At 36.8% G+C, this 9,510-nt stretch overlaps 1 pseudogene; it reads left to right on the plus strand.

Moving 5' to 3' along the window:
• Window positions 1–3,527: 3,527 nt before the first annotated feature.
• Window positions 3,528–9,022, plus strand: LOC140523079 (olfactory receptor 4D1-like; annotated as a pseudogene).
• Window positions 9,023–9,510: the final 488 nt, after the last annotated feature.

The raw sequence follows: 9,510 nt of genomic DNA on the forward strand, positions 1-9,510 counted from the left end.
TTTTCCCAAATAGTCTATATAGTATTGGAATTAACTGTTCTTTAAATGTTTGATAGAATTCACTTATAAATCCATCCAACCCTGGAGATTTTTTCCTAGGGAGTTCATTGATGGCTTGTTCAATTTTTTTTTGAGATAGAGTTGTTTAAGTATTCAACTTCTTCTTCTGTTCATCTGGGCAATTTATGTTTTTTTTAAAATACTCATACCTCTCATTTAGATTGTCAAATTTATGGTCATAAAGTTGGACAAAGTAATTTCTAATTATTGTTTTAATTTCATCCTCATTGGAGGTAAGTTCACCCCTTTCATTTTTGATATTGGTAATTTGGTTTTCCTCTTTCTTTTTTTAAATCAAATTGACCAAAGGTTTATCAATTTTATTAGTTTTTTTCCCATAAAACCCACTATTCGTTTTACTTATTAGTTCAATAGTTTTCTTAATTTCAATTTTGTTAATCTCTCCTTTGGTTTTCAGTATTTCTAATTTGGTATTTACTTGGGAATTTTCAATTTGTCCTTTTTCTAGCTTTTTCAGTTGCATGCCCAAGTCATTGATCTCCTCTTTCTCTATTTTATTCATGCAGGCATTCAAAGATATAAAGCTTCCCCTAAGAACTGCTTTTGCAGTATCCCATAAGATTTGGTAGGTTGTCTCATTATCGTCATTCTCTTGAATGAAGTTGTTGATTGTTTCTATGATTTGCTGTTTAACCTACTCCCTCTTTAGGATTAGATTATTTAATTTCCAATTGACTTTTGGTTTATTTTTCCATGTTATTTTATTACATATAATTTTTATTGCATTATGATCTGAGAAGGATGCATTGAGTATCTCTGCCTTTTTGCACTGGATTGCACTGGATTTTATGCCCTAGAACATGGTCAATTTTTGTATATGTGCCATGTACCACTGAGAAAAAGGTATATTCCTTTCTATCCCCGTTCAATTTTCTCCAGAGATGTATCATATCTACCTTATTCAGAGTTTTATTCACCTCCTTAACTTCTTTCTTGTTTGTTTTAAGGTTAGATTCATCAAGTTCAGAGAGGAGGAGGTTGCGGTCCCCCACTGGTATAGTTGTGCTGTCTATTTCTTCCTGCAACTCCCCCAACCTCTCCTCTAAGAATTTGGATGCTATACCACTTACAGCGTACATATTTAGTACTGATATTGCTTCATTGTCTATGGTCCCTTTTATCAAGACATAGTTTCCTTCCTTATCTCTTTTGATTAGATCCATTTCTGCTTTTGCTTTATTTGAGATTAGGATTGCTACCCCTGCTTTTCTTACATCAGCTGAAGCACAATATATTCTGCTCCAACCTTTTACCTTCACCCTGTGTGTATCCCCCCATTCCAAATGTGTTTCTTGTAAGCAACATATTGTTGGATTATGGTTTTTAATCCATTCTGCTATCCTTCTCCATTTTATGGGAGAGTTCATTCCATTCACATTCACAGTTATGATTACAATCTGTGTCTTTCCCTCCATCCTCTTTCCCACTGTTTGTGCTTTTAGTTCTCCCTTCTCCCTTCCCCTCCTCAATAGTTTTCACTTTTGACCACCACCTCCCTCAGTCTTCCCTTCCTTCTTTCAGCCCACTTCCCTTTTACTCCCCTTTACACTTACTACATCTTCCCTCCCTTTTAGCTTTCCCCCCCCTTTCTTCTCCCTTCCCCTTCTACTACCTATAGCTAGTCATATTTATATTTAGTTAAGTTTATTGTTCCCTCCCTAAGCAAAATCAGATGAGTATACCTCTCAAACAATGCTCATCTCCCTTCCCTCTTTCCCTCTACTATAATATAATTTTATACTTCTTCCTGTGATGTAATTTGCCATTTTCTGCTTCCTCCTTTTCATATCTCCTGTTACAATCCCTTCACATGCTTGAATCACATTTTTATTATCACATCACTTACTTTATACCATTCCCTCTATCTATGTATATCCATTTTATATTTCATTATATGTACAATTCTCAAGATTGACAAGTATCATCTTCCCTTACAGGGAGGTAAAAAGTTTGACCAAATTGAGTAACAAGTTTTTCTTTTCCCCTGTTTACCTTTTTATGCCTGTCTTGAGACCTGCATTTGAAGATCAAATTTTCTATTGATTCTGGCCTTTTTGTCAGGAAGGTCTGGAAATCCCTTATTTTATTGAATGTCCATCTCCTTGCCTGAAACGTTATGCTGAACTTTGTTGGGTAATTGATCCTTGGTTGTAGTCACAGCTCCTTTGCCTTACAGAATATCGTATTCCAGTTCCTTTGATCTTTTAATGTAGAAGCTGCAAGGTCCTGTGTGATCCTGACTATAGCTCCTCGATATTTGAATGGTTTCTTTCTGGCTGCCTGTATTATTTTCTCCTTCACTTGATAGTTCTGGAATTTGGCAAAAATATTTCTTGGTATTTTTAGTTTGGGATCCCTTATAGTGGATTCTTTTGATGATTATTTTGCCCTTTGAGTCTAGCACCTCTGGGAAGTTTTCCTTGAAGATTTCTTGGAAGATATTGTCCAGACTCTTTTTTTCATCAGAGCTTTCTAGTAGGCCAACAATTCTTAAATTTTCTCTTCTGGATCTATTTTCCAGGTCAGTTGTTTTTCCAATTAGATATTTTACATTTTCTTCTATCTTTTCACTCTTTAGATTTTGTTTGACTGATTGTTGATGTCTCATAGGGTCATTAGTTTCTACTTGCCCAATTATAATTTTTATCAAATTGTTTTCTTCAGTTAACTTTTGCATCTCCTTTTCCATCTATCCAATTATTCCTTTCAAGGAATTATTTTCTCCAGTTAGTTTTTGTACTTCCTTTTCCATTTGTCCAATTTTCCCAGTTAGGTGTTGTGCTTCCTTTTCCATTTGTTCAATTTTCCTTTTTAAAGAGCTGTTCTCTTCATAGAATTCTTTTTCCATATTTTTAAAATCATTGGCCAGTTTCTCTTCTATTTTCTTCTTCAGCTGTTCTAGGAGAGCTCTTTGTGCATGCCAGTAGTTCATAGTCCCTTCTGAAGTTTCAGATGGGAGTACAGTCTCAATACTGCCCTCTTTGGTATTTGTGTTTTGGTCCTTGTCCCCATAGAAAGATTCTATGGTCCTTTCAATCTTGCTTTGCTTCTTTTTACTCATGATGATGAGGCTTTGTATATTGTGGCCTCTGGTTCTTTTAGCTAGAAGCTGGAGAACCTGGTGTTGAACTGGCTGATGTAAGAAAGCAAAGAGCACGTGGCTTTTTTTTCCCATTTTTTTTTTGTGTTTCCTCAGATTAGCCCTGGGACTAACTTATTAAGTGTTGCAGAGGGATGATCTGATCACAGGAGATCTTCTCAGCTGAGCTAGAGCAAAACTCAGTGCTTGGTGATCCTGGTTGCCTTCCCATTTCCCCTAGAGCGCTGAGGCACACCTGGGTCCTAGTGCGAAGCTCCATCCTTCTGGACTCTGGATCTCTTCTAGGTTGGTTTGCTGAGGTGGGACTTTCACCACAGTAAGAGGAATATTCCTAGCCTCAGGTGCTATGAGATTGTTTGCCATTTTTGCTGATCTCACTGATCCAGGATTTTTCTGGGTAAATGTTTTATGGTTCTTTTAAGGTCAACCAGGGAGGGGAAGAGAGCATTTACCTATCACTTTGCCATTTTGGCTGCCAGAAGTTCAAGTATGTGACTTACAGACGTTTAATCTGTGGGCTGATAATCTCAGGAGCAGCTGTGGCTGATACCTGGGACTCAGTGGCTGTCACTCGGTTCCACTGGTCTGCTGTCCTGGGCTGCCACTCCACCTTCTTCCCCTCTGTGCTGCCTTGCTGGTGCCTCAGGCCACCCTGGGGCTTTCCTGCTTGGCCATCCTGTGGTGGGACACACTGTGCTGCATGCTGTGGATTCTTCCACACTCGTAGAACAGATTCTTCCCATTGACCTTCCAGTCTGTCCTGATCTGTGAATCTGCCACGGTCTGTCTCCTATTATATTCTGCACCTCCAGAATTTGGTCAGATTCTCTTCTTAGAGGTATCTGAAGGAGTTTGTCTAAGAGCTTAGGTGAGTAGTTGCTCTCATGGCTCCACCCCCATATCCTTTGTTTTCTAAGATTTTTTTTGAAGTCTCTGAAAGTGCAAAGAATTGGGAGTCCTAGGTCTTCTGTAGCAGTCTAATGAGAATGGTTTGTGTACAGCCCTAACCATAGGCAGAGGGATGGATGAGATGATTATCTAATACTCCTGGAGTACTAAATGTTTCTGTGAGCTGTGTAGTTTCAGGTCATAAATCCTTTGCTTTTTGCCTTTGTTTTAGTGCACCTAACAGTGACATCTTATCTATGAGCCTTCAGCTTTCTTATTCATAATTCTTTAACTCATTAGGTCTTTTTGGATTGTCTCTGCTCTATGCATTGTGGAGAAGACAAAACAAGAAAACTTTCTAACCTAGAAGAATTTAGGGTCTAGTTTTGAAGACAAGAACTATGTACTAGTGAAAAATTACTCTTCAAGGGTCAGTTTCTTTATCTGTCAAATGAGGAGGGAAGACTGGATTAGATAATTTCTTAAGTCTCTTCCATTTCTGATATTCAGTGGTTTTCAGTTTAATCTAGAACCAGTTGAATGCCCTATACTGGGGAAACACACGGAGAGGGAATAATTGGAGTGGACTAGTGCTAATAAAGAATACCCTTTGGAGAAGGCAAAGGAAATCCTAGTTAAAGAGTGATAAAGAGAAGGGGAAGTGACCCATTCTATGAAGGGGAACACTAAGAACCGCAAGAATAAAGACTAAAAATCTCCTCCTCCTCATCATCCTTCTTCTTCTCCTCCTCCTCCTTCTCCTTTTCCTCCTGCTTATTTTTCTTACTAAATCAATAGCCTTAGGCAGGAAACAGACTGGGCCTTGAAACCAGACCCCAAAACCAATCCTACTAGAAGACTTTTGTTCCTCAATTTCTAATGGGTTTACACCACAGGCTTTTCTAGAAGGCCCATTATGTCCTTTCCCATCCAGGATTGAATCTTTAAGCTCTTCTATTTCTTTTCTTCCTCTTTATCTTCTACTTTATCTTTATCCCTCTCTTTATCTTTCTACTCCCTCATATTTTCATCTTATAAAGAGGAAAATGATCCTAGTAAAAGCCAACTGCCAGACCTAAGGAAGAGGGCCATGCAAGCATCTTGACTATTCTGTTTTTTAACCAGTAACAAATCGTTTGATGATTGCTTTGTAGTATATATCGTTTGAAATCTGGTACTGCCCCAAATCAACTTATTTCTGAACTTCTGCTTCTATCTCTTTTTCTTTCTCAAGGCAACTCATATTGGTCACTTATTAAAAGCAACATTACATTTACTTTGTTATTCCTTTATGGCAATTTCATTTAGAGAACAGCTAGTTAATCACAATTGTAAAGTTCCTGTTGATTTCACATCTTTATTTCAAGGAAATACGCTTATATTCTTATATGTTTTGCAAATCCAAAGTCACCTTAAGTTTGTTTCTCATCTGTATAGGTCCTTAAAATGCATATAGAAGCCTACATGATCATTTTTTTGTCTTCAAAAAGATTCTTTGTTTTGCAGGGAAGATGTGTTTGGGATGGAACACCACATCTCTTCATTTTGGCATATAATATTCTAATTTCTGTCATTTTAATTTTTATGCTAAAATCTTGTGCAGTTTGAATTGTTTATCTCTTCCACATTGCCCCTTTGACCTGTAAAACTGGTGTAAAATTTTTTGATCCTCTCTTTGTACAAGAGAAGAAGGCTGAATTTTCTCTCTTTCATGTGGTGTTTTCCGTATCTTACTGTAAAATTTCAATTAAATATATAGTCACAGGCTCCGTGTCATCTGCTGGCCTTTGTATGTTATCTGCAGCTTTCACAAACTCCCCTCCTCCCAAATTCCCATTCAATTTCTTATGCTGATCCATGATATTTCAAAACCTTCATGGGAAAAGTCACGATGTGGAACTGTATATTCTTTCAATCTGTGATTTGCTTCTTGCCTCCTTTGAAAAGCATCTTTTCATCATCATAATGTTGAAGCTTTACAATGATGTTTCTGAGTGAGTTTAATTGAGGGTTCATCTCTTTTGGTGTCTTGTGATCTTGTAAACTCTACTGTTTGTCAATCTATACACAAATTTGGGGGGATATTTCTGGGAAATTTCTTCTATCAATTTCTTGATATATAGTGCTCAGATTAATTTCTTATTCATAGCCTAGTAATTCTCATATGTTCTCTCATTAATTAGTCACTTTTATGTGAGTAGATTCCAAAAAGTTTACAACTGAGTAATTTTATAGACTCAATCCTCTGCTTTTTGTATTATTCCCACCAAACTTTTCTCTAATGAAGTGATTGCTTTCTTTGATTCTGCTATTATTTCTGAGTCTGATTCTAAACTCTTGAGTTCCATTACCTTTTCCTGATATATATTATTGTTATTTAGCTCCTTCTTTATTTTGTCTCATGCTAATTTCATGTCTTCCTTTAATTGATCCAATGTATTTATCATACCATTTAATTATGTCTTGAGAAAGATCTAGCTTCATTTCTGGTACTTCTATTTGTCATATTTATCTTCTAGCATGTTTATCCCTTTTCCTCTCAATCCATATTTTTCCTATTATTTTGGGAATGTTGTGGTAGGGTCATTTCTTTGTGTGTTTCCCCGTTCAGTCCATTCTTCTTTGGAGTTTTCTGTTAATTTTGCTTATTTTAAACATATTTATTTCTATTTTTGAAAGGTTATTAAAGAAACAATTTTTTAGGAGCTCTTACAATGTAATTTCAAGGAAATAGGGCACTGAATGTAGTTCTTTTTCACTGTGAACTTGAATTTTAAATATGATCCTGACTTATATCAATAAAATGTCATATTCTTCTCTGTATCTCTAGTACCTAACACGTGTGATGGATGAAATCTGAAATAGCTGTGGAAACAAAGATTTGAGAGTCTAAGCATATTGATTTATTAAGCAATGTACACCAACCGCATAACAAATTGGGACCTTGCCTCCTCAGGTTGTCAATGAACCCCAAATACAGGAGGAGAGAGATTTTTATGTATCAAAGCAAATAATTAACAGGATATAAAACAGAATACAAGAGTAAGTGATTTGATTTCTAATTGGGAAAGAGAGAGCAAACAGGTGTAATTCCCTGAAATCAGAAAAAGAGGTGTTCTATTTCTCTTCAAGGGTATGTATCCAATCAAAGAAACAAGGAAAGAAAGAATGATTGTGATCAGTATGGGGACAGTTTTCAGATAAGGCATGTATTTTGCTTCAGATGTATAATTATGGGAAAATTTCTTGCATAAATCTTTGGATTTGAGTATGTTTCTGGTCAGCGTAACCTAAGTAGAGCTGGTCCAGTTTCCCAGCCAGACAATGTTAGGTTCAAACCATACTATAAAATTTTTTTTTTAAATTCCCATAATTGAATAAAGTTTTTTCACAAGGCAGACATTGGACTAGACCTGTAATTGGATAGAAAAGGAACTGAGCTAGATCCAGAACTGAGTCAGAAGATAGAGTAAATGTGGTTTATTCAATTCTGTCACATAGTACCAGGTATATAGTACATGTTTAACACAGATTTGTTAAATGAAAGAATTAAACAATCAAATCTCATTAATTTAGGAGGAGTTATAGTTTGTGATGTGAAAGTCTAAAATGTGGGATTGTTATAAGGAAATACAATGTTACATGCCAGTAAGATGTTAACAAACAGAGTTCCTGTTAGCCTTCTTTCAGCTTCTCATCTCTTTACAACTCTATTATGATATAAAATCACTTGTAAATGGTACACTGTAGATAAGTGGAGTGGTACTAAATTAGACTGAAAATATTTGTCTGCTAGATAGAGTGAATATCTCTACCACACTCATAGTCACATTGTTTAGTGACCCACTAAATGTAATCTCATAGAGATAACGCAAAAGTAGCCTTTAATCCTCTCATTCCCTATTATTACAAATTCTGCAAGGAAAGGAACCTGAATTAATGAGTTTGTCTCACATCATTTCTCTTCCAGGTATTTTTAGAGGGGAAGTTCAAGGTTACGGATCTTGGGAATCTCACTCTGGTATGTGAGTTTGTCTTCTTGGGTCTCTCACAAATGTGAGAGTTGCAGAGTTTCCTGTTCCTGGTGATCCTGCTTGTCTATTCTACTACACTACTGGGCAACATCCTCTTCATGGTCATGGTGACCTTTGATTCTTGGCTTCATACTCCCATGTATATCCTACTTCAAAACCTGGCCTTCCTGGATATGAGTTCTTCCTCCATCCCTAAGATGTTGGTTGACTTCCTCTCAGAGACCAAGACCATTTCATACAATGGCTGCATGACCCAGATCTTCTTCCATTGCATTGGAGGGGCTAACCTGTTTTTTCTGTCTGTGATGGTATATGACCATTATGTTGCTGTCTCCTCTTCCCTCCATTATGTCTCTATTATGCATACACAATTATGTGTGAAATTGATGGTGGCTGCTTGGGTGGTAAGCTTTTCACATTCATCTATTCAGTTGATTCTTTTGCTCCATGTCATTCTGTGGCCCCAATATCATAGATAACTTCTATTGTCACATCCCCCACGTTCTAAGACTGGTCTGTACTGATACCTCCCTCCTGGAGCTCCTAATTATCACCAACACTGGATTGCTCATGCAGATGGTCATCATCTGGTTCATCATCTTGATAGTCTCCTATACAGTCATTCTAGTGATGCTGGGATCCCACTCAGGTGAAGGGAGGAAAAAGGCTGCCTCCACTTGTACCACCCACATAATATTGGTTGCACTGTATTTTGTGCCTTTTATCTACATATATGCCCAGCCCTTCACCACCTTCCCCTTCACCCACATTCCGTACAAAGTCATTTCCATCAGCTACACAGTCATGCCCCACATATTGAACCTCATGATTTATACTCTACAGAACCAAGAGATGAAGTCAGCTATTAAGATGGTGGTTGACACAACATTCATTTCCCGGAAGAGATTCACTATTATGATTCATGAGGAATATTTTTGAGACAATCCATCAGACTCAGTATCTCACTCACCAACTCACCTCTCAGTCATTAAGGAGTTGGGTTGCATATGAATGAGAGAACCAGGGGACTTTAGTTTTCAGTTCATTGAATCTTTAGCGAAACAACTTCAGTGGGCAAAACATTGTGTTAATTGCAAGGGATCATAAAACAGTCCTTGTACCCAAGAAATTTGCCATCTTTTGGGTAATATATATGTACACACACAAGACGATGTATAATATAATATAATGGTGTATAATATAATAATATTATACATAATATAATGCAATTAATAATGCAATATTATACACATACATAGATTAGTATGATGGGAACAAAGGGTTAATCCAGGCAATGGGTTCTAGGAAAATTTAGATAGGGAGGAAAAATTTTCACCAGAAAAGTTTCATAGAAGATATGGAACTTAAGTTGAGACTTAAAAGAAGAGAGGGGTGATGATAAGAGAC

This window comes from Notamacropus eugenii, chromosome 2, assembly GCF_028372415.1.
Source record: "Notamacropus eugenii isolate mMacEug1 chromosome 2, mMacEug1.pri_v2, whole genome shotgun sequence".
NCBI classification, from domain to species: Eukaryota; Metazoa; Chordata; class Mammalia; order Diprotodontia; family Macropodidae; genus Notamacropus; species Notamacropus eugenii.